Source organism: Anabrus simplex, chromosome 2, assembly GCF_040414725.1.
Source record: "Anabrus simplex isolate iqAnaSimp1 chromosome 2, ASM4041472v1, whole genome shotgun sequence".
Taxonomy (NCBI): domain Eukaryota; kingdom Metazoa; phylum Arthropoda; class Insecta; order Orthoptera; family Tettigoniidae; genus Anabrus; species Anabrus simplex.
The window spans coordinates 757,437,384-757,462,923 of record NC_090266.1 but is presented as its reverse complement, the minus strand read 5'-3'; positions in this window follow the sequence as shown (position 1 = coordinate 757,462,923).

Sequence of the window (25,540 nt, the reverse complement as noted above, 5' to 3'; positions counted from 1 at the left end):
GAAAATTGTTACTCAAATTACTTTCTGGCTCACTGGGGAAAGCAATGGCAAACAATCTCACTTCTCATCTTGATTTTTGACTCGTACGATAATGGGAGGCAGGCACCTTGCACAAAGTGACATTGTCGTCACACGCCAGCCTGCATTATACAGCGTGTTCATACGAACATTTTGCGTTGTTTGGGGGTGTACTATCAAATACAGTAGAGACAATACGCGACACTCCGCGAGATATGGAGGGACAGCTATTACAGCTCTCTCTAGCGGGTAAACCTGAGAACTACTGATTCTGTCATAAGAGCACGTGCATTTGTGTGTGAAGTTTTTGGTGTTATTTATGCGTTTTCAGTGAGTTGGCATAATTAAATAGTAGCGTGCGTCATTCCTTGATATCTCCTCTCAACATGAGGGGAAAGGTATGTGCTGTGATTGGCTGCAGTAACTATACAGTAGAGAAGAATGCGCGGTCTTTCTTTGGCTTCCCTCGAGACAAGAAAATGTAAGTAATATTGTGTTCGCATATATATTCTTCCAGTGACAAAGAGATTTTTATAGTACTTCATAATCTTCTGACCTGCTCGACGCATATTTTAACTTGCTTAAAATATAATACGCATATTTTATTGTATAGTGCAGCAGTTAACCTTCAATACCGATGTGTTGTTGTAGGTGTGATCTGTGGGTTTTGAAATGTCACAAAAGTGATTTGTATAAGGTGTACAAGAAAGAAGGGACGTTACGCTTATGTAAGAATTATAAGATCTGTTCAGATCATTTTCAGGCCAGCGACATTAGAAATCCTCGACTATACAGCCAAGGGTATATTACATTTTTAGTCTAATTGTACGTAAATATTCCGCAAAGCATCACTATCGACAACATTTACAGACTTTTTTTTATTTTATCCCTCTTCTCAGATTAAAGCCGGGATTTTATAGATTTTCTTAGAGTAAGTAGGCTTAATGTTAAGAGGAAAATTGTCCAGCTTTTAAATGTTAATTCATTGCATCATGTGTGTACGGAATGTGCCGAAATTTTTATTGACAAGTGTCTTAATGTGATGATACAATGGTTTTTAAATGAGAAAAAGGACAAATCTAACCATAAAAGTTTAGGCAGGAATGCTAAAGCAAAAAAAGTAATGCATAAATGAAAGATCAAGCCATTTCACAGCAGTCCATTTCACATCTTTTTATATGTCTAATTTCAGTCTTTAAATAGTAACCTTTTAAATAATTCTTAATTCATTAATCCAAAATTGCTTTAGCAACTTCGAAGTTAAAATCCCAATAATACTTTCTTTCTAGACGTAATTTATTTTTCCATTTTCGTATATGCATTTCCATTGATATTTGAATTTAGCGCGACTTTTCAGGTCATGTTATTAGGAGCGCCACCGTCGAATTGTCTCCCATTTTAACTGGGCTAAATCCGTATGTGTCGCGTATTGTCTCTACTGTATTTGGTACTACCCATTCCCTCATTAATTCCAGCATCTCGAATGTAGGGTATTTCCCGAAGAGGCCATGCTGTAGGTTCGTGAACGATTATGTGTTTTACGAGGTTGCAACTGTTCACACGCTTCGAGAATGCGTTCACTACCTACTTCTTTATAGAACTGACTCAATCTGTTCTCTCGAAGTTTTGAGAGAATACGTTAGTTGTTATGAGAGCACCCTAGCCGAGGCTAAAAAGGCGTTCTTGATTCACTAGCAAGGATATGGTTCGATTTTTCACCAGGAAAACGAAGTGGGTCTTTCACAGCTGGGGAGTCACGTGATCTTACGGCTTACATAGCCTACACCAGAAATTGGCTACCAGGTTAATGAGTGTACTTTGTGCCGAGGTTACGGAGAGTGAAAACTTCTATCTTCCACTCCTCCTCGGGATCTTCATGACCAGAGATCACTTGACCCTGATTAGCTTTTTTAACATATAGGCAGATACAGAACCTAACGCCTATAGACAGCCATTCTTCTAAAAAAGAAGAAAAACGCCGGAGAGTCACACCAAAACATCCAAGAGTAGACACGCCATCACTGCTCTTTCGATAAAAAAAGAAGGTGCCTTCTCTATACACCATATTGAGAGTTATAGTCTAGAGCTGCAAGAGAGCTCTAAGTTTTCAAGCTTTCTTGAGCGGGGGAGGACGTCAAGGGGTTACACGCTGTATACTTGTAACAGAGTGATTAAGGAGCTTCAAGGACAAGGAGCCCTTCTTGTATCAACAACTAATGATGTATCGAGATCTTTTTATTAGTACTGTTATATCCAGGAACTATTTCCCTTCTGCTGCCCTCTTCAGTTCAACGTTCTGTATCCTGATCAAGTCTGCATCCTATCTCAAGGATGAGCTCGAGGTAATCCGTATAAAGTTTATGTGGACATTCTGGGACCTCATTAAGATTAAATTGAGTTAGGAAGGACTAAGAATACATAACTGAATTCTATTTAAATGGGTAGCTGTCTACATGACCGTCAACAAATGATGTGGAGTCAGTCATGTTATGTACGTATTTATTCACACACTTATAATTATTTACTACCTAAATTTGGGAAAGAAGAAAACACTGAGAGAATGTATTTAGGATGGGAGCTGACGGTCTTCGGAATCTGTTAGGTTCAACGACACCGAAGATCGATTCAAGATTTTTGACGATCTGAAGAAGAAACAAGCAGACTTATAGTGTAGTTGAATATGACTGTTGATATCCTGATCATAGCCACTTTTACGCTGAAACCGAAGCATAGAGGCGTGGCTTTTCATTTCAAAAGTTCCATATGAACTAGTGGAGATTCGAACTACAGCCACATTGATGAGAAACCAGTGACTACGCCACTCGGCTATGATGGCCCTGAATACAAGTTTTCAATTACACGTCCCGTACCACATAGCCTAATCGCTCAGTGGAAGGGTAGGAAGGATTGAGTGTCTGGCATTTACATCATTGGAACCAATTCCCTTTAAAACTCCAGAGCAATTTTTTACCTTTTTCATGTCCCTCCCCCCTCCAGTTATCTGGGGTCGGTGCTAATGTGGATTAAGCCCAGTTTTACGGCCAAATGACCTCCCTGTGGAGGGATGTATTTACTACTGCACGTTTCTGTGGTGGTTGGAATATTGCATGAGGTTCGTAAATGAAGATGTGCATTAAGAAAATCACGAACATCGAGACCCGAGCTAGAGGCAAAATCTCCAGCCAGGTCGCGAATCGTTATTGGGGCCCTATGAACCAAAGTTTACTACAATGACCACTCAGCCATTCGTTAAGAAAATGTGTCAGTGGAATATTTTCCTGGTGTGAAAATGTGAAACAACGAAAAACCATCTTCAGGGCTGCCAACGGTGAGAATCGAACACGCAATCTCTGAAATGAAAGCTTACAGCTATGCGACCCTAACTGCACGGTTTCAAGGGAGAATAAACACGAATAAAGAAAAGTACCAAAATGACATGAATCCCTACTGTTCTTCATGTAGCGAATAGTAATAATAATTATATCATCCAAACAAATAAATATAGTTTTCAGTGGTTTCCCATTTTCACCAGACAAATGCTGGGGCTGTACCTTAGTTAAGGCCACAGCCTCTTCCTTCCAACTACTAGCTCTTTTCTAACATTGTCGCCATAAGACCTATTTGTGTCGGTGCGACGTAAAGCAACTTGTAAGAAAAAAAGCAGAGATACATTCAAAGGAAAGTAGTCTCTACTCAAATACGTTATCATCGAGGGGCTTGGCCGTGCGGTTAGGGTCACATACCTGCAAGCTTGCATTCGGGAGATAGTGGGTTCGATTCTCAGCGTTCGCAGCCCTGAAGATGGTTTTCCGTGATTTGACATTTTCATACCAGAAAAATTCTGTGGCTGTACCTTAATTAAGGCCACATCCGTTTCCTTCCCAATCCTACCCATTCCCATCCTTGCGTCTTTGACTTTTTTTAATAATTGGCTTTACGTCGCACCGACACAGATAGGTCTTATGGCGACAATGGGAGAGGAAAGGGCTAGAAATCGAAATGAATTGGCCGTGGCCTTAATTAAGGTACAGCCCCAGCATTTGCCTAGTGTGAAAATGAGAAACCACGGAAAACCATCTTCAGGGTTGCCGAGAGTGGGGTTCGAACCCACTTTCTCTCGAACACTGGATACTGACCGCACTGAAGCGACTGTAGCTATCGAGCTCGGTAGAAAATCTTTAATGTTAAACCAGTTCAAAAATACATGTTATCTGGCGTGTAACTAGTAAGTTCATCTCAAGTCCAGAGATTACTATGCGAGTGAAATAGGCTCTCTTTCTGTTCATTGCAAGAGCATATACTCCCAAGATTTTTCCAAAATTTCATCTAATGTAAAACATTAACAGAAACAAAACAGGTATACGAGAAATATCATATTGATTTTGTGGCCGTAAAATGTATACCTGGTATAGATATAATATCGGGAGTTTTCCATCTTTATTATAGTAAATATAGAGGAAGAGCAATATCTTTTCTGATCATTTTAAATATAAGCGTTCAAATATTAACGTTTTAAACTGGTTGAAAATATTTTATTTATCAATGATTTTCCAATGCAAAGCTGAAGTTACCCATTCCTAGCTCGTTGATATATCTTACATTTCCTCACTAGTAAAATGCAGTGACAGTTCCCGCTGGAAGCGAGCGAACCCGGAATTCACTTAGATGCCTTTGAAGCAGTCGTCATTCTCCTCTTTGTGTTCGTGCAGGTCAGCCTGGGTAGCGAGTCAGAATTGTAGTCGCCGGATAAGCCATTGATAAACAACGCTATTGTGTTCATTTTAATTTTTATTCATGCCAGTTTGCATCACTTAGTCTCTCCAGTTCACCATCTGTCAACCAAGAGTAAACAAAGACCGAATGGTCGAGAGCAGCAGAGCTGCGGCAGCAGGCTGCGTTGCCTAGCAACCGTGCAATCTGATAAACAACTTGCGTGGAATAATCAATTCTCAAAGCCTTCCGTTGTTCCGGGGTAATGGATTATGTAAGGGATTTAACACCATGCTGTGATGACGTCTGTACTATATTTATAGCCTATAAACAAGCTCCAAAATTCAGAGTCGCAGAGGTGGGGGGGAAGAGTCCTAGCTGGAGCTGGTCAAGGGACCATGGGGAGAGCGAGAGACAGAAAAATGAGCCATATATAGTCTCCCTGAAGTCCAGTGCGCCCCTGGGAAATCAGGTACAGGAAATAGCATAATGATCCACGACAAACTGGTAATTCGAAATGCGGGTACCACGCACCTTGGCCAAACAAGCGCATCACCCAACCCACTCCCACACTTCTCTCCATTCCCCTTTCCATAATCGTGTGCTGGCCCGCTGCACGCATATCCATCGCCAGCGACTTAAGATGCTATAATGAGGCCGTGACCCTCGCAGTTTCGGACAAGACTTGAAAGGTAGGCACTAAGAAAATGCGTTCCCTGCTCTGCATGCCCAGGACAGTAACGAGGAGTAGAATGCACCCTCTTACATATAGCAATAATTGCATTCCATAATTTCTACAACGATGATTTTATTATTAACAATTTCCTGTGTCATATTTAGAAACTCACTGAACGAAATTTAATTTATGCAGAGTCACTAAAAAAAGGAATGGGCTCATTGTATTTTTGTTCCTAGTATTTAACATCTTATCAGGCATAAGTTTTTTAAATGATATTTCTTCGTAGCGTCGATCTCTGTAGATCTTTTGCCACTACTTGCACTATATGATAGGAACCTGCGTGTAAGTGTAGTTGCGGAAGTATATAGTGTTGAATGTGAGGAAAGGAACGTTAGGGACGATACAAACACCAAGTCCCCAGGCCAGGGATATTAATCATTTACAATTAAAAACCCCTGACCCGGCTAGGAATCGAACCCGGGCTGCCGGATGACAGGCGGACGCGTTGCCCCTACACCGCGGGGCTGGAAAGGCATAATGTGAATCATTATCAAAGTTTAATTCACCTCCCATGTAGATGCAAACCCTGTGAATAATCACAGCAAACGTTTTGTCTGTAGGTTCAATTGTTTCTGAAGAAAAATGCACCTGCGAGAAACATATACAATACCATGTGCTCATTATATTTTTAGCGACTGTATGTTTATCGATTACAAAATTATTGCAAATGTTAAAAGTCCTCGGTGTTAACATTTTTTTCAGATCAAACTAAAAATTTCGGGAAATGTAGCTCACAGACGTGCATACAAAAACTGCTCTTGTTCTTAAAACTACATGCGTATGCGTTCATTCCTTCAAATCTTAAATGTTCAGTGTTTTCATATAAAAATCGTGATAACTCTCCTAACTTCAATATGCGCCAGAATCCGAGGCACGTTTTCAGGTAATGCAGCTGGGAACTACATTAGTATGGTTTTGTTGAACAACGAAATACTTTACTTCAAATGGAATGAAAAGAACCATCTTTAGACCCTTTTAATGATTAGTGTCTTCGAACACGGCAGAGATAAAACTATAACAATTTTCTGATGGCGGAAGTACTCCAGTTTTTCTGGGTATAAGGTCCATCTTCAGAGATAATAGTCAACTAGATGTTTCTGGGGTGTGCAGACCACCTGAGAAGGGTGGCGCCGACACGGATGCGGAATTATTTGGTAAGATGTGGAAATAACACGGAAAGGAACGTGATTGTAGCAGGTGATCTCAATGTACAAAATGTCAATTGGGATGGTAATGCGAATGACAGGGAATATGATCATCAACTAGTAAATAAGTTAATCAGGAAAGGACAGCCAATCATAGAGTGATGGAAAGAACTATAGGAAAGAATATTCTGGACGCAGTGGTGGAAAAAACAAGATGAGGTCTATAAAGAAACCCAAGTAATAGATGGTATCGGTGATCACGAAGCTGGTTTCGTTGTAGAAAAAAATAAACAGGATAGAAAGGAAGGTTGTAAAAGTGGGACTATTAGGCAATATCATATGGTTGATAATACATGCATGAGAGAGTTTTTGCAAAGGAGGCCAAATTACGATCTGCAGAATAGTAAATAAGGCTGTAAACAATCTGTGGGATGGCTTTAAAGGAATTTTTGAGGAATTTGAGAACATGTATGTACAATTAAAAGCAATAAGGTCTAGTAAAATCCCGCTATATTATAACAGAAGAGTAAAGAGACTAAGAATGAGGGGCATTCTGGAAAGGTTGTAAATAAAATTTACATATCTCTTCATGTGGTTATGAGGGTATTTAGGGGTTGCAGTAAGGGTGTAAAGGAGAGGACGTATAAGTATCTGGAAATACCACAATTAGAGTATGGTTCCTGCGTATGGGAACCCTCACTAAGATTGCTTGATTTGAGAACTGAAAATTGTGGAAATACTGCGAAATTGGCGGAACTTATTAGGAATTTGAATTTAGCGAAGAAGTCAGCCAAGGATAACGTGATGGTAAGCATAATTATGTATAAAGGAAAAGGAGATAAACATAAATCCGATAATTACAGGCCATTCAGCTTGACATTTGTTGCATGTAAGCTTTGGGAATGCTTTTTAAAAAATTACATCAGGCATGTTTGCGAAATGACTAACTAGTTTGATAGGAGGCAGTTCGGGTTTAGGAGCAGTTATTCCACTGTAGCTCAGCTTATAGGATTACAGCAAGATATAACAGATGTTTTAGATTCAGAACGTCAAATTGACTGTATTACTATTGAATTATCTCAAGCTTTTGATAGAGTAGATCGTGTAAGACTACTGACAATACTGAGTGCAAATGGAGTACCCTACAAGCAAATATTATATACAAATGATATGAGTAAAGAAGTGGAATGAGAGATAAGATTTTTTTGTGGATGATGTTTTACAATGGAGCGCAATAAATAACATACACAATGGTATGATGTTAAACGGGATGAAAAGTCAGGTTGTAAGTTTCACAAAGTGGAAAAGTACTCTCAGGGTTGTAATTAGGCTACTTCGTTGATGGAGTGAACGGTCCTCGTGGGGATCATTGTAAGTATAGCTAGGTGTTAATATAAGGAAAGATCTTCACTCGGGTAATCACATAATCGAGACTGTAAATAAAAGTTAGGTATCTCGTCATGTAGTTATGAGGGTATTTAGGGGTTTCAGTAAGCGTGTAAAGAAGAGGGCATATAAGTATCCGGAAATACCATAATTAGAGTATGGTTCCAGCATATGGGCAACCTCACTAAGTTTACTTGATTTGAGAACTGGAAAATCTAAAGAAAATCAGTTCGATTTGTTCTGGGTGATTTCCAACAAAAGAGTACCGTTACTAAAATGTTCCAAGGTTGGAATAATTTACCAAGGAAGGTGTTCGATAAATTTCCAAATTCTTTGAAATGTTCTGAGAACAGACTAGGTAAACAACTGTTAAGACGTCTGCCATCTGGGCGACTGCCCTAAATGCAGAACAGTGGTGACTGATTTATTTATTTATTTATTGATTGATTGATTGATTGATTGATTGATTGCTTGCTTGCTTGATTGATTGATTGATTGATTGATTGATTGATTGATTGATTGAAAATGAACAAAATAGATATATATTTTCTTGAAAAATTAAGCTCCTGTCCTTGTGTTCCTTGAGGTGGCTTAGATCTTCTCAGGAACACCTTTAGGAGTGGTGAGCTGCATGTATATTTTAATCACATACCAGTACACATGCCAATCTCAAATCTCTGATGTTGCCGTAAATCGAACCATGGCCTAAGAAGATAACAGATAACATCGCTAATCATTACACTATGAAGGTTGACATTCCTCGAAAAGATCCCCCTCTCCCCGCACAAGTTGCTTTACGTCGCACCGACACAGATAGGTCTTATGGCGACGATGGGACAGGAAAGGGCTAGGAATGGGAAGGAAGTGGCCATGGCCTTAATTAAGGTGCAGTCCCAGCATTTTCCTGATGTGAAAATGGGAAACCACAGAAAACCATCTTCAGGGATACCGACAGTGGTGTTCGAACCCCTTTATCTCCCGAATACTGGATACTGGTCGCAATTAAGCGACTGCAGCTATCGAGCTCGGTCCTCGGAAAGATAAAAGGACAAAATCTCATTCTTTCATCCCCTTAGGGTAATATACTTTTCAGGTGGAGTCAAAATTGTACATGGTGTAGATGAAAGAAAGTCTAGTAGAGAATAAACAATTCAACACACAAGGTTATAAATTGTAAGAATGTCATATTTCTATTATTAGGAGCACTGAGAAGGCCATAGTTGTTTTGTTCTTCCGGTGTTGTAAGAAGTATTGACGGAGTAATGTGTCAGCCAAGGCCGCGGGAAGAGGAAAGCCGAGTTAAAGCTAAATGACATCTGGATATATAGATACTGTATCGTTCGAAGGTGGATGTTCTCATTTCGTACAACTGATGATATGTCTTGTTCAGTACTGAACTCAATCCGTAGTGTGACAAGATGTAACTACGTGAATAAGAAAATCTTTAAATTTGTAAATGTCGGGATGGGTGACTCTGGTGGTCTAGAAACTCTCAGATGGCGAGATATCATCTTCGGTCTGGTCATTGGTAATTACAGGTGAAATAACATGATAAACTTGTCCTGATAGAGTTCCCGGAAAATAAGAGAATGATGGTGGTGGTGGTGGTGTAGTTGTAAGGGGGCCGTGCGAGTTAGCCGTGCGGTTAGGGGCGCGCAGTTGTGAACTTGCACCCGGGAGATAGTGGGTTCGAACCCCGCTATTGGCAGCCCTGAAAATGGTTTTCCGAGGTTTCCCATTTTCCCACCAGGCAAATTCTGTGGCTGTATTTTAATTTAGGCCACGGCTGCTTCCTTCCAACTCCTAGGCCTTTCCTCTCGCATCGTCGCCATAAGACCTATCTGTGTCGGTGCGACCTAAATCCAATTGTAAAAAAGTTGTAAGGGGCCAAGCACGGAAGTCATGGGTTCCAAATAAAGAACTTATTATCTTCTTCCATTCTGGTATTGGTAAATTGTGTTTGTTACTCTATTGTCCGTAATATAAATTATTTATGCGGGGATAGCACATCTTGTATCAGCAGTTCATCATAGAAGTAGAAACACATGCAGGTGGCATTTCCGAGTAATGAGGTAAACATTAGCTGGATGTATATTTACAGGCAATAAGGACTAGTAAAATCCCGCTATATTATAACAGAAGAGTAAAGAGATTAAGAATGAGGGGCATTCTGGGAAGGTTGTAAATAAAAGTTGATTGATTGATTGATTGATTGATTGATTGATTGATTGATTGATTGATTGATTGATTGATTGATTGATTGATTGATTGAAGCTGCGCATCTGAACTGGTTTCGGAGGTGGAGCTCATTTGAAGTGAATGGAGGAAGGTAGGCTACCTAGTAGACTAACGGACACAGACGCGAAGGGTAAAAGAGGAAAAGGTATCGATTGGACTCATTTAATATATGAAGGAAACGCTGGGAAGCAAAAGAAGTCAGAATGATGACTGCATTGTTAAAAATCGAAGCCCATATAGCCCATATTGGGCCTTTGCTTACCAAGACGACTACTTCCGTGCCAAATGGTCAGTGTAACGACAACCTCAGGCGTGTTTCTTGGTTTTCGTGGCCGTGTCCACTGCTTCCGCAGCTCCTCAGCTGGTCTCACGAGGCTAACTGAACCGTTCCAGTCCTCAGTCCAGAATTATAATCCCTCGACTGCCTGCGAGTCTAACTCTGGACCACCGAGTAAGAGGCGGGTATGCTATCATAGGGCTGGTATCTACGGATTACGGAATTTTTTTTGTTAGAGGCTTTACGTCGCACCGACACAGATAGGTCTTATGGCGACTATGGGATAGGAAAGGCCTAGGAGTTGGAAGGAAGCGGCCGTGGCCTTAATTAAGGTACAGCCGCAGCATTTGCCTCGTGTGAAAATGGGAAACCACGGAAAACCATTTTCAGGGCTGCCGATAGTGGGATTCGAACCTACTATCTCCCGGATGCAAGCTCACAGCCGCGCGCCTCTACGCGAACGGCCAACTCGCCCGGTGATTACGGATTTTGGAAGCGCATTGTTCATTCATAGTGGCTTGTAGATCGGACATCGAAAGGCAAAAACTATGTACAATGAAAACGTTTATACCGAGCGAGTTGGTTACGTGGTTTCGGTCACTTAGCTATGAACTTGCAATCGGGAGACGGTGGGTTAGAACCCTATTGACGGAGACCCTGAAAATGGTTTTCCATGGTTTCCCATTTTCACGCTAGGTAAATGTTGGGGCTGTTGGGTAACGTAATTAAAGACACCGTTCTTCCTTCCCAGTCCTAGCCCTGTCATCCCACTGTCGCCATAACGGCTCTATGTATCGCTACGACATAAAAAGAGCATACGAGAGTATCTACATACCAGTAGCATCAAAAAGAAACAGAACATATGTAGACATGTTGATTATAGAGAATATGGAATATTTTATACAACAACACCTTCAAAGTTATTGACACACGTCTGCAGGCATCCGTACAACTTTTCGAAAGAGTCCGTTGATCCACCTTCGGTCACTTCCCGCAGAGCACACGCCGTCTTAGTCTTCACTTCTTCGGCCAACTAGAATCTCTGCCTCTTGAAAGACTGGTGTACTGGGGCGTTGTCGTGATGGAGAACCTATTCTGCCTTTGCCATAAATGAGGATTCTTTCTGCTATGCGAAGACGCCGAAGAATGGCACCATACGTCTCATTAGTGATAGTTCGACTTTCAGGAGAGAAATCAGTCCTTGAATTTCGAAGAATACTTCAAGCACAACTTTTCCCTTACACCTGAGACCGTAGTCTATACTCCACGTAGGCAATGGAGATAACTTGCCTATGCAGCAAGGCGGAGCCATTTAAAGTTCGGTTACTATTTGGCTCTACTGGTATATCGTCGTTGCGCCTAGAAACACCGTTGTGTGATAATATTTCACCTTAGAACTCTGATCAGAAGTATTCTGTCATTCAGTATTTCTTGAACTGTAATAACGGCTACTTGCTACTTGCTTTACGTCGCACCGACACAGATAGGTCTTATGGCGACGATGGGAAAAGGAAAGGCCTAGGAGTGGGAAGGAAGTGGCCGTGGCCTTAATTAAGGCACAGCCCCAGCATTTGCCTGGTGTGAAAATGGGAAACCACGGAAAACCATTTTCAGGGCTGTCGACAGTGGGGTTCGAACCTACTATCTCCCGAATACTGGATACTGGCCAGTATTCGGGAGATAGTAGGTTCGAACTGTAATAACGAATTTTCCTTCTAAGTGATACATGTGTTGCGGGTCGGTATCTATCCCCTCAACATTGTCACATAACGGTATTTCTAGTTGCAACAACGGTAGCCTATACTGCATGTGGGAACATACCTAGGTGAGTCATCTGAATGGAAAACATATTATTTCAGCATGACCCGGATTACGAGAGGAGATACAGTCATTTTTTGTGTTCTTGTGGCACCTGTGGTCATCAACATGTTCGACAATCTAAAGGACCGCTATGAACGTGATAGTACACATTTTGAACACATGCTCTATCGACACAGTTAGATGCGTGTTGCCGTCGTCACCTTGCATGTTACATAAATAACTTATCTCGATATTCAGAACATGTTTGTGATTTCAGTATTGTTCGTTTTGCCGCATTCGGTACAATACAGGTGGATTCTCGATACTTTTGATATCTCGATACCATCGATACCCATGAAGTATCGATATCAAACGATACTATTGTAAATTAGCTCGACACATTATCGATATTTTCTAATACAGTGATTTTTATTATTATTGTCAATTTTTCACAAGTAACGCATTTAATTGTGGTGGCAACGAACAGGTTCTAAATAGATAGTAGTAAGAAATTGTTTTCGTTTATAACCTAGATCGCCGAATCGATATGAAAAGCGGTCTCCTTCCTTCTTTTTACAATTTTCTCTAAGTCACACCGACACAGGTAGGTGTTAAAGATAGGATAGGATAGGATAGGATAGGATAGGATAGGATAGGATAGGATAGGATAGGATAGGATAGGAAAATGCTAGGAGTGGGAAGGAATTGACCGTGTCCTCAAAGGTTCAGTCCCAGCATTTTCTTGGTGTGAACATGGGAACCCATTGAAAACAATAAGTGGAATCAGATATAAGCCTGTTTGTAGATGATGTTATTCTGTACAGAGTAAGAAATAAGTTACAAGATTGTGAGCGGCTGCAGGGTGATCTCGATAGTGTTGTGAGATGGACGGTGGACAATGGTATGTTGATAAACGGGGTTAAAAGTCAGGTTGTGAGTTTCACAAATAGGAAAAGTCCTCTCAGTTCTAATTAATGCGTTGATGGGGTGAAAGTTCCTTTTGGGAATCATTGTAAGTACCTAGGTGTTAATATAAGAAAATACCTTCATTGGGGTAATCACATAAATATGATTGTTAATAAAGGGTACAGATCTATGCACATGGTTATGAGGGTATTTAGGGGTTGTAGTAAGGATGTAAAGGAGAGGGCATATAAATCTCTGGTAAGACCCCAGCTAGAGTATGGTTCCAGTGTATGGGATCCTCACCAGGATTACTTGATTCAAGAACTGGAAAAAATCCAAAGAAAAGCAGCTCGATTTGTTCTGGGTGATTTCCGACAAAAGAGTAGCGTTGCAAAAATGTTGCAAAGTTTGGGCTGGGAAGACCTGGGAGAAGGGAGACGAGCTGCTCGATTAAATGGTATGTTCCGAGCTGTCAGACGAGAGATGGCGTGGGAGGACATCAGTAGACGAATAAGTTTGAGTGGTGTCTTTAAAAGTAGGAAAGATCACAATATGAAGATAAAGTTGGAATTCAAGAGGACAAATTGGGGCAAATATTCGTTTATAGGAAGGGGAGTTAGGGATTGGAATAACTTACCAAGGAAAATATTCAATAATTTTCCAATTTCTTTGCGATCAAGAAAAGGCTAGGGAATCTGCCACCTGGGCGACTGCCCTAAATGCAGATCAGTAGTGATTGATCTCCAGGGCTGCAGACAGTGGGGTTCAAACCCACTATCTCCTGAAGACAATCTGCCAGCTACATGCCGCAAACCGCGTAGCCACTCACTCGGCTATCCCTTCCTTATATTTCTCCAGATTTTCTGACGGAGTAGCAAGTAGAAAGACAATGGGTGGGTTTCCAAGCCAGACCAACAACCCCATAACCAAAACGCCCATCCTTTCTTATATTTCTGCAGATGGCCTGGTGCTAGTCTCTTACAGTTAAAAATGTCTTTATAGGTTACCTACAAGGGCAATAAAACTTTCTGAATTGTTTTCGAACGTGATTTTGCACTAAATTCTAGTATTATTTTTCTCACGCTCCAGCTACAAAATAACCCCGGTTCTGATTGTAATCAGTTACAGAAAGAGACTTTTAGTAAATACATTACGTCACTTGTTCAATTATTCAGTCACAAGCAACTTATTGTAAAATTATCGTACGTCAGCGTCCATTGCATGAAACCTGATTTTGACTTTAGATTACTAGTTTCAAATCAGCTTTTGCTTTGACGTGATAGATGATCGTATGTTAGATAGTCCACCTTTCTCAGATAAAACGAGCGAAGTTTGGAACTATTCCAATTGCATCCTGTGAGTGATAACCGTGCACTTGCCGCATTTGTAAAAAAAAAACCTTGTGACGTCCAAAACCTGAGAACACTAACAACATAAAAAATTCACCTCAGTTCTTAAAAGTATTTTACCGAGCATCCCAAGAAGGAAAATTCGCAACAGAGCTAGTGTAACAAGTGAAGAATTAGCAGTGGACGCGTCTGTGCCCCTTCATTCGATTTCGAAGTCATAGTCCTCGTTATCGTCATCAACATCAGCACACTGCAAAATATGAGTCAACTTACTCTTTCATCGTTTTTGGACGGTACATCCAAATATATACCACGACATAATCAATCAAAGAAAATCGTACCATATATGATAAGCAAATACAACGAACCATTTAGCATTGTCAAACATTATGGAATTAAGGAATTGATTCAGCACTTTTAACCTAGATATACCATGCCTACTCGTAAGCATAAATCAGATCACATCATCACCGAACTGCATGAATAAATAGAGAGAAGAAAAACAGATAAGCTACGAAATGCAGATAACATAACCTTTACGACATATTTGTGGACACCAATAGCATCCGATGATTGCCTAAGTAGCCTATAACCGTTCACTTTATACATCAACATTTCGGCATATGTTTATGAAGTAATACCATTTGAAGAAGTGAGTAACACAGGTGAAAATATTTGTCGAAGAAGACAAGAGGAACGTGAGGTTTAATGGATAAAATAGTGATTGAGATTCACAACAACGGTCGTAATGTAGTGAGTACCATGGCTTATGGAAAATTTCCCGACTTGCCGTGTGTAGCTCATACACTCCAACTTGTTTTGAAACAGGGAATTTTCAGTACAGAGAATATTCAGAATTTAATTGCGTTATGTTGAAATCTAGTTGGAAGTTTCCAGCAGACCTCAGAATCAGTAGAGATTCTCAAAGACGAACAGAAACATCCTCCTCCACCACAACAGCTTCTGATTCAAGGTGAGTGTTCACGATGGAATTCAAGAACAAGAGAGATCCATTGTATTCGCATACTCCAGTAAATTTCAAAATATAGCAATAGACCATAACGACGCCTAAGAAGCAATAGCTTGCCTGTGTCACAATGCTCTTTCTCTCCATTATTATCCATAAGACTGGTCACGCCTCCCAGCCCCTTATGGATATGCAATCCATCAGAACAATTTCCGTTGTGTTCATTTTGATATGCCTGCGTTAAAGGAAAATGAAAACCTACAACCTGTTTTCCAGTCATTGACCGGGTCAGGGATGTAATGAATGAAACATATATAGGCTGTTATTACAATGGGGTCGCCACTCCCAAGGTGATTTATTAATGACTGATAGATGCTATGAAATGATAATGGAGAGTGTTGCTGGAATGAAAGATGACAGGGAAAACCGGAGTACCCGGAGAAAAACCTGTCCCACCTCCGCTTTGTCCAGCACAAATCTCACATGGAGTGACCGGGATTGGAACCACGGTATCCAGCGGTGAGAGGCCGACTGCGTTAAAGGAAAATGGTCCTTAAATACAGTATATTGTGGGAGTGCGTAAATACGTCATGCAAACGTACATCCCTACAGTACTGTACGGTAAGGTTCATTTTCCTTTACACTGTACCATAGGAAAATGAACACAACGAAGATTGTTCTGATGGACTGCATATCTGCAAGTGGCTGGGAGGCGTATCCTGTCTTTTTTTTGCTAGGGGCCTTACGTCGCACCGACACAGATAGGTCTTATGGCGACGATGGGATAGGATAGGCCTAGGAGTTGGAAGGAAACGGCCGTGGCCTTAATTAAGGTACAGCCCCAGCATTTGCCTGGTGTGAAAATGGGAAACCACGGAAAAACATCTTCAGGGCTGCCGACAGTGGGATTCGAACCCCCTATCTCCCGGATGCAAGCTCACAGCCGCACGTCTCTACGCTCACGGCCAACTCGCCCGGTGAATCCTGTCTTAAGAAACATAATGTATAGGAAGAGTACTGTGACATACGAGGTATTGCTTCTTAGGGGACGATAATGGCTGTATGAAACATTTTTGATGAAGCAAAATTCGCCGACCGAGCTCGATAGCTGCAGTCGTTTAAGTGCGGCCAGTATCCAGTAATCGGGAGATAGTGGGTTCGAATCCCACTGTCGGCAGCCCTGAAGATGGTTTTCCGTGGCTTCCCGTTTTCACACCAGGCACCTTAATTAGGCCACGGACGCTTCCTTCCCACTCCCAGCCCTTTCCTATCCCATCGTCGCCATAAGACCTATCTGTGTCGGTGCGACGTAAAGCAACTTGTAAAGAAAAGAATTCGCCGTAAGTTCTTGCACAGAGACCGCGTCGGAGACAATCCCCACAGTGAACAGTGTTGTATCTCACCTTCAGAAGCCAGCATACAGTGGATTGGGAATTGCAACTGTAAGACAGTCACCGCTGAACGCAATTAACATGCGTACGAAGACAGTGAAGAGTCCGAAACATATTCCATTGAAACGCTGTTGGATCCCCGGTCAAACGGATAAGTTATTCGTAGTTGGAGTGTTCTGAGTGCTGCTACAGACAGATTGATGGAATATGATAATCAGCAGGAGAATTCTAAATATACGTATAAAAGAAGAAGGAAGTTTACTTAAAAATATGCTGTGTATTCAGATTTTCAAATCTTTCAGAAAATATAGGTTTCATTTAAATATTTAATAAAATATTTTGGTACGGGCATATTATTTTATTTTAGATGATCCATTCTTCGAAATTAGAAATATTGCCAGGCATAACATTACGCAAGAAAATAGAATTTGCTTCACATCGCGCCGATACAGGTAGGTCATACGGCGACGATGGGATTGGAAAGAGGTAGGAGTGGTAAGGAAGTGGCCGTGGCCTTCATTAAGGTACAACCCCAGCATTTTCCTGGTGTGAAAATGGGAAACCGCGGAAAATCATCTTCAGGGCTGCCGACAGTGGGGTCAGAACCCACTATCTCCCGGATGCATGCTCACAGCTGTGCAAGAAATTAAGGACACACCAAATTCGTTGTCAGTTAACAGGTCCCGGGAATAAATCCCTATATCCATCAAAGATGATCTCTTATCCCCCATTCGGGGCCAATGACCCAGATGTCAGGCCCCTTTAAACAAGAAGATTCTTCTTCATCGTCATCATCATCATCATCATTATCGTCATCATTTTCACGTGTTTTCGGTTATTGGATATCAAATGCAAAGTTTCCAAAGCGGAGAATTGGCTGTGAAATATTTGTCTGACAACAGCAACAGTGTTCTTTCTCAGAGACTGTTTAGCATAACATGACTGACATGTGGCCGGCCTCGTGATGTAGATGTAGCGTGCTTTACTCTTACCCGGAGGCCCTGGGTTCGATTCCCGGCCAGTTCAGGCGTTTTTATCTGGATTTGAGAGGTGGCTCGAAGTCCACTTAGCCTACGTGATTACAATTGAGGAACTATCTGACGGTGAGATAGTGGCCTCGGTCTAGAAAGCCAAGACTAATAGCGGAGAAGATTCGTCGTGCCAACAACACGACACGTCATGATCTGCAGGCCTTCGGGCTGAACAGTTGTCGCTTGATAGGCCAAGGTCCTTCGGGGCTGTTGCGTCACGGGGTTTGGTTTGCTTTAGCTTGGTCTGATATGTGACAGAATGTGAAGTAGAATGACCCCGAAAAATTTAGAATGATTGAACTTTTCAACATCAACTTTTGAATATTAAGATTTTTAAATTGTATCAAATACTCTTAACGTGTGTTTTGTGGAAGGTGGGTAACTGTATATCACAATATACTTTCAATGAATCCACAACTGTGCAGATATTGACGTGTTCCTATTTTTCTTTCTTTCTTTCTTTCTTTCTTTCTTTCTTAGTTCGTTTCCGTCCAGGGTTAGTTTTCCCACGTACTCAGCGAGAGATTCCACCGCTACCGCCTCAAGGGCAGTGTCCTGGAGCATGCGATATTTAGTAAGGGATACAACTGCTGAGGAGGAGCATTACCTCGGCCGGGTGACCTCACCAGCTATGATGAACAGGAGCGTTGTGAGGGATGGGAATATTGGAAGGGATAGACAAGGAAGAGAGAAGGAAGCAACCTTAAGTGGCCCAAGTCAGATACCATAGATGCAAATGCCTGGAGAAAAAGTGGGAAACCACGTAAAACACTGGGAGGCTGGATGAGGTGGGAATCGAATCACCATTACTCAGCTGACCAACCGAGGCTGAGTGGGGCCCGTTCCAGTCCTCGTACAACTTTTCAAATTTCATGGCAGAGTCAGGATTCGAACCCGGGCCTCCGGGGTTTGCAGATAATCACACTAACCATTAGACTACAGAGGGGGACTGACAACTATATTATTATTATTATTATTATTATTATTATTATTATTATTATTATTATTATTATTATTATACATTTAATCCGTTTACCCTCCAGGGATGGTTTTCCCTCGGACTCAGCGAGGTAACCCACCTCTACCACATAAAAGGCAGTGTCCTGGAGCGTGAGACATTTGCTTAATGATACAACTGGGGAGGAGGACCAGCACATCACCCAGAATGCCTCACCTGCAATGGTGAACTGGGGCCTTGGGGGGATGGGAAGATTGGAAGTGATGGGCAAGGAAGAGGGAAGAAAGCGGTCTTGGCATTAAGTCAGGTACCATCCCGGCATTTGCCTGGAGAAGAAGTGGGAAACCATAGAAAACTACTTTGAGGATGACTGAGGTGGGAATCGAATCACCTCTACTCAGCTGACCTCCCGAGGCTGAGTGGACCCCGTTCCAGACCTCGTAAAATTTTCAAAATTTTGTTGTGGAGCCGGGAATCGAACCCTGGTCTCCGGGGCGTGGTAGCTAATCACACTAATCACTATACCACAGAGGCGGACTCTAATACCTATGTAACATAGAAAATATTATTTCTTTCAACAACCGGAAATTAAATACTTACAGTATAGTTAAATGCAGACACGAATTCCAAAATTAATCAAGAATAAAACGACAATCGTCATAACTCAATTATAAATGTTATCCTAGTAACACAAGCTATAACATGATCATTTGCTTCAATTACTGTACAGGAAGCCTTCCGTGGCTCAGGCGGCAGCGCGCCGGCCTCTCACCTCTGGGTACCGTGTTTCAAATCCCGGTCACTCCAAGTGAGATTTGTGCTGGACAAAGCGGAGGTGGGACAGGTGTTTCTCCGGGGTACTCCGGTTTTCCCTTTCATTCCAGCAACACTCTCCAATATCATTTCATTTCATCTATCAGTCATTAATCATTGCCCCAGAAGAGTGCGACAGGCTTCGGCAGCCGGCACAATTCCCATCCTCGCCCCTAGATGGCGGCTTCATTCATTCATTCATTCATTCATTCATTCATTCCACTCCTGAGCCAGTCAACAGACTGGAAACATGTTTGGATATTCATATTCACTGTACAGAAACCATCCCACCGCTGTACACCGTAGAGAACGAGCTGCCCCGCCTGCATGCACAAACTCCGTTCCTCAGCTCTAAACATGGTGCACAAAATAAAACTACAGATTAGGTGATGATGCCTGGCATAAACTATGGCATGTAAGTGGAAATACACTAGAAGTGATAGCATACGGCATGTGATTACTACTGTTAGAATGTTCAACAAATGCTTAAAACCGGGCCGTAAGACGCAAGCAGATTTTTAGAGTGAGAATATTGGCCTCCCAGTACATGCAGAGTTGCAATGCACAAAGATGCATGGAATTATGTAAGGTGTATAGCTGGTTCCTCAGTGCACGGAGGGTTCAACCCTCTCCGTCAAGCACGTCTTTTACTTTCATTGAGTATACGGGTTGGCACCATTTATGAAGATTTTTCTTTTCTCTGAAGTCTCAGATATTCTTATAACGAAGTTAAAAAAAGGTAGACATAATAAATATCACCACTTAAACAACGAGTACGGACAAACGAATTACTTATACCATTGTACTAATTATGCTGGACTCCTTCAACCAAGCAATAGGTACATTGGGAATGGTTACAACTGGCTGGGCTGAATAGAGGCATAGTTTTTCAACACATTGTAGTGCTTGCAGTTAGGCAAAACTTCCTGCACTTTCGAGTTATAGTTCTTGTATATGCAACCACTATATATTTGAATAATGCGTTCGTGGATTTGATACTACTCTACGGAGAAGCAAGACGTAATGTATGGGAAACACATCGCTTATCCCAAGAACGATTTCCTGAACGACCAACTAATTGCTCATACGTTCGAAGGGTTCAAAGACTCCTGAGTGAAATGATGTCCGTTGGAAGGGAACCACTTGTTCGGGCTGCTCCAGTGACGTATGGTGATGTGATAATGAAGGTGCTGTGTGTAATGAAGTTGAAAAAACCCGTTTATCAGCCATTTTCAGCACTCGGTTCATTAGTCAGCTCACTGTGGGTCAAGAAATCGGGTGTTGAACCACAATCTCCAAGCATCTCCGGCTGCAAGAGCATTTTCCACTATGAAGAGCCCTTTTAATGCCTACCTAGCTTGCAAACACAGTAGAGTAGGCCCTACGTCCAATGAGAAATGTAATCATGATTACTATTTTTCTTCATTATAACGGCTCACGTGGGACGGAAATAAGTGCAAAAAAATATCGTGCCAGCACCGGGTTTGAACCTTCCAATACAAAACACCGCATTGGCCTTTAATCACCGCGGTCACGGAGAATTCGTTGCAGTTATCTCAACACTGTAACATTTCAGTGTAAACCTAGTTTCTGATCAACATGGAACGTCCCCCTTGTACACGTTGCGCGTTTCTTTGCTATCATTAATCAGTACCTGCTTATTGTCCACCTTCGTAGTGTAACGGTTAGCGCAATTAGCTGCCATCCTCGGAAGCCCTAGTTTGATTTAAGTTTGGCAGGAGGCCTGGTTTATGGTTAAAGGGTACATACACTTCACATCCATTGGGGGTATGCCAGAAAAGAGCTACACCACATCGAGTAAAGGACAACCCCTTATTGCTGGTTTTCCAGCAATGAATAGACTACATGTACTTTGTTCTCATGTTAGGCAATATACCCTAAAGCCGACGAAATAAGGGTGGCTGATTAAATCGGTGTATATAATGTAGTTTCCTTACTGTACAGGCATTCATCAGAAATATCACTTTATCCCTGAGGTGCGAAGTGCTTGGGTTGTTTAATGAATATTTCAATTTGCTAGTAGGCTACATTCATTATGATAAATATAATTATTTGCCCAAAGCAAATAAACGTCATCAATCGAATGAAAAGCGCAAGTATAATATTACCACAGCCGATCATGCTAAGTTACGTGATGCAGTGTGGCAAGAAGCTGAAGGTCAAGTCAAGGTTTCGGTGGCTTCATAAATGTGATTTGACCAGTTACATTCAGTCTCAGTGAAGTCAAATATTATGATGATATCGTAATTCAGTTCCTAACACATTCTTACCAATCGGTTATTCTTTGTGATTCACGTTTTCGGTAACCAGATCTTCTGCTTGTGTCTTTTAAAACCGACGATCTGTGGTGTTAAGATGAGGAGTCTGTCGTAATGTGAATAGCAGTAGCCAAATTACCAGTAACCAGGAAGTACCTCCGACACAAGAAATACACCATTATCCTACACTTGTCTGAATCATAGAGCACTAGACTTTGATCCGAAGAGGTCCGGGTTGGATTGTCGGCCGGGCTGTACGATACTACCCGCGGATTGTTAATTTCAGTGGCTCATCTGCTGGATGTTTGTACTGTTTCTATGTCAGTTATACACAATACATAACACGTTCCTCCGCTTTACCTCACACGGCTGATGCTGCGTACCCTCCACGGAGAGTCTGTTTAAGAAGGGTTCGCACCTAGCTACAATAGCCACACGAAATTGGAAGAATGAAAAACACACACAGAAGAAACTGTATTCAGATAATGATTAGTATAAAGAATATGGTAATGTTGTTTGATACGAGCGGCTTAGGACATCTTCGGTTAAGCCACAAAATGCTTCTGAGTATGACTGATAGACTGGCTGAATACATTCAATTACCGGGCGAGTTGGCCGTGCGGTTAGGGGCGCGCCGCTGTGAGTTCACATCCGGGAGGTAGTGGGTTCAAAACCCACTGTCGGCCGCTCTGAAGATGGTTTTCCGCGGTTTCCCATTTTCATACCAGGCAAATGCTGGGTCTGTACCTTAATTAAGGCCACGGCCACTTCCTTCCCATTCCTAGATCTTTCCTGTCCCATCGTCGCCATAAGACCTATCTGTGTCGGTGCGACGTAAAGCAAATAGCAAAAAAGGAATACATTAATTGATAAAGGTATAACCTATACAATATGGGTTTAATTAGTCACTCCTGGAGAAACCAATTACAAGCATCACTTAATACCGTGTAACACCGCCCCTGAACTTGATAACCGCCTGAATTCGGTTAGGAAGTGAGTCCACAAGGTAGTGCAGGTAGTCGCATCTAGGTTAAGCCACTGGCTGAGGATTTGATCGCTCATTTCCACCAAATTGCGGGGATGCTGATGTCAGCATTCCAACATGTCCCACAGATTTTCTATGTTTCTTTTTTTATCCGGTGAGCTTATATTGCAAGAGCTGGGATGTCAAATGTAGCAGCTTCCTAATCCTAATTTTCTTACCTAAAAGGGTAGGTACACTCCTTGATCTAGAGTTAATTTCTGTAAGTTTTGTCATCGTCGTCATTGATGTGTCTTCTACCGCTTCATTTAAGAAACTGGGACATGTGTACTTATCACAAAACCTGTGTGGTAGTGGCATTTTTACAGGTTTACGCATTTAGTTCAATGCGGCTAGGAACGGAACGTAAGCGACTGAGGCATGTTTATTACGTATTATTCCAGAATTCACCTGAAGATCAAGTGAAGAAACCACAGAGACCAATATCTAGAGTGACTGAAAGTAGGATTTGAATACATGTCCCTTCTCAGTTGCCCTTAAAGCCCGAGTGTACTACATTCCAACCGTGCATGGCAAAGCCAGGCAGTGAAAAGTGCCATTGCGGTGATGCTATCACCTACCAACTTCATAAACATACAGACAGAGCAGTAATAAAGGTTATCGGACATAGGACGCACATGCAGTGTATGTAACAACAACACTCATGTTCGTAAAAAACAGAACACCTTGAATGACTAGAAAAAGGTTGGTACTGACTCACCACCAAAGATGAACTATGGGACTAGGTGAATGCAGCATGGATGGCTATACCCCAGGACGCCATTCGCGCCTTATACGCGTCGATGCCATCACCCATGGAACATGTTATAAGTGCCCATGGAGGACCCATTGCCTACTAGGCAACAGAACACATGCTGAACCTAGGTCACTGAAATGCTAATCGTTTCTGCAGAATATACTAATAAACATGCCCTGTGAATATGTACTTCCTTTCACCATATCCCACACATTTTCGATTGGCGACAAGTCCGGGGATCGGGCGGGTCAGGGCAACAGTCACGCATCCTGTGACAACAAGAAGGCACGTGTTCGCGCAGGAACATGTGGTCGCGCATTGTCCTGCTGAAATATGGCGTCTGGGGTGTCGTGCAGAATGGTTATGGCTACGGGTCGCAGGATGTCATTCACGTAGGTCAAACTGGGTACAGTGCCCCGGACACGCACCAGCAGTGATTTGTGGTTGTGTCCAATAGCACCCCACATCATAAAACCTTGAGTTGGCACTGTATGTTGCGTGCGAAATGCAGTCATTTTGATGCCTCTCCTCCTGTATGCAGCGAACAAAAATGCGGCCATCTTTTTCAAACAAACAAAACCCGGATTTGTCCGAAAACACTATCTGCTGCCATTCCTGTCCCCAGTGACGTCGTTCCATACACCATTGCAGTCCGGCATGTTTATGCAGATTAGTCAAAGGTAGGCGGAGAAGTGGACGACGCGCCGGTAACCAAGACCTTCATAAACGGCGACGGACTGTCACTCCTGATAGTGTACGATGTGTTACACTGTTCCACACGAGCAGCAGTTTCCCGGATGGATGCATCATGTTCTCTGACGCCAAAAACGTGTCATCTTTAAAACTCACTTATTTGACGATACGTTTCTCGCATACATCTGCGGGGCATCCTGCTCGTCTGCGCAAGTCACACTGATCCATTACCTTCGGTTTATAGCGAGGACGAGAGCTGCAGGCACATTTTACCAGTCGGTGGTGGTGCGCAGAGATATCGACGTTGACCTTGAACCTGAGGGCTGACATGGTTCAAATGCAAATTATTTCTTCAGAACATACTAATGCACATGTCCTGTGGATATGAACTTCCCATCTTTAGTCGTTCAAGGGGTTCTGGTTTCTATGAACATGAGTGTATCTACATTAAAATGGAAGAGCAAACGATGACAATATCAACTTAAAATATGACCAGGGTTCATCTAGGAAGTTTCGCTCTTGATGACTTTGTTTTATACTGTCAGCTGGGGATATCTTCCGTTAAGCCCCAATAAGCTTTTGAGTATGACTGACTGACTGACTGAATAAATATATTTAATTGATACACGTACAACCTATGGACATTAAAAACGTCATGATAGAACGTGTAAACGAAAGAGTTAATTTTGCAACTGTATAGAAAGAAACCTAAACCAACAAACATGTAATTTATGAAATTATCAATTAAATGTGTAGCTTGTGGCGAAGTTTATTTACATCGTTGTTGAATGAAAACAAGAAAATATTTTCGATATTTTACGCAGGTATATTGTTTATTATGCTTCAACCAAGTGAGCTGGCCATACCGTTAAGGTCGCGTAGCTGTGAGCTTACATTCCGGAGATGGCAGGTTCGAATTCCACCGTTGGCAGTCCTGAAGATGGTTTTCCGTGGTTTCATTTTTCAACGCAAGGAAAATGCCGGCCCTGTACCTTAGTTAAGGCCACGGCCGCTACCTTCCCTATAGCAGCCCTTTCCCATTCTTGATTCACCAAAAGAACT